Source organism: Penaeus monodon, chromosome 32, assembly GCF_015228065.2.
Source record: "Penaeus monodon isolate SGIC_2016 chromosome 32, NSTDA_Pmon_1, whole genome shotgun sequence".
In the NCBI taxonomy this organism is placed as follows: Eukaryota; Metazoa; Arthropoda; class Malacostraca; order Decapoda; family Penaeidae; genus Penaeus; species Penaeus monodon.
In genome coordinates this window covers 6,101,000-6,102,555 of record NC_051417.1, presented here as the reverse complement: position 1 = coordinate 6,102,555, position 1,556 = coordinate 6,101,000, and positions in this window count along the sequence as shown.

Genomic DNA, 1,556 nt, shown 5'->3' with positions numbered 1-1,556 from the left:
ATTTATTTCGTGGCAAAATAGATATCCCTAATTTCTTGGAGAGATCTGAGTGTAACATCTCGTCAGCATTTATTATTCTGATAATACGGGTTGTACTACTTGTACAGTACACTGTTCTACTTGGAAATTTTGATACTTGAATATCTGCTTACATACGCGTGTGTATGCAAGTATTGTAATGTTGTGCCCACTTACAAATGTGCAGTAGTGCTGTCTCTTGCACAGTAATGTATATATGTTCACATGAACATTTTATGTATTGTGTCACTATATATGTATGATAACAGCAAGTGCAGAATCAAACTCCCTATTGGATGTGAAGTTTAAGATTCCAATGCACTGACAGTGTTTGGGCCAGTGTACTAGTGATGCTAGTATCTCCAGTGGGTCAAGATTTGTTAAGTTTGAATCTTAAATCTGATTTTTAGACATGCTTGTATATTTTGCTGTTGTAGAGAAAAAAAATGGAAAAAAAAATGTATGCATATTTTTATTGTCTTAATTATTACGGAGCAATCTGATCAGCAATAGTTTTTTTAATCCTTTATTTTCTGTACATCTAATTCTTTTAACTTTTATTTTTTGTTTCTCTCTGTCTCGCTCTACTTTCTTTTAAGGATTCGGAACATTTCCGGCATTCTCTCCTCTCCCACGGTGTTTTCCCCTTCCTTCACACTTGTTCACTTTCACAGCATCCTAACCCTGTTCCTTTTTTCCCAGAGGACTGTATTGCTGTAAAGCAAATCTAGTGTGATTTTGGAAGTCTTGAACTTCTGTAGGAAAAATAAAGCCTATCTTACCATATCTTGAGGTGCTTTTTTCTTTCCCCCATCAGTTTGAAGGAAGGTTATTTTTTTGTTTTGATGGTTAATGGTGAAGAGAATTGAAAAGAATGGTAATTCCAGAATATGCTTCCCTTGGGATACAAGTTCATGATCTACTATTTTCTATGAAGCTTTGGTACTAGTGATATTATATTCTGAAAAATCATGCTTTAAAAATGCTTTTGGCTAAGTTTTATTTCTTGCATATTTCACATGGAAAGCCTTTTTCTTTGAGGAGTAACTTAGAGTTACTGTATAATGGACATTCATAGTAATGCTCCTGATCAACCTATTTCAAAAATATTAGCAAAGATACCAAGCAAATTTTTACAGATGTTGAAGATAAGACATACAGCCTATAACAACATATATTTCATAATGCTTCCAAGGCAAAGTCTATTTTAACAGAATGGACTCTAGTAAAAAATGGTTTTCACCAATAATTCATGCAAAACTGCTGAAGAGTACCTGGTCCCCCAAAATTATTATTTTGTCAACTTCCATAAAATCCCTTTTAGTCATTTGGCATGAATATGTTCTTCCACGACATCTCTTTACTTATCATCAAGATTTCATTTCATATTTTATATTGCCGATGGTAAGCTTTGGTAATGGACTGAACCACAAGAAATTAATAATCATAAGGTTTGCTTGGCAGAAGACACTAGACCACAATAACAAGAGATATGTAAAAGTTGCTGTCTGTCTCAATCTGTATCTATCTATATCTAT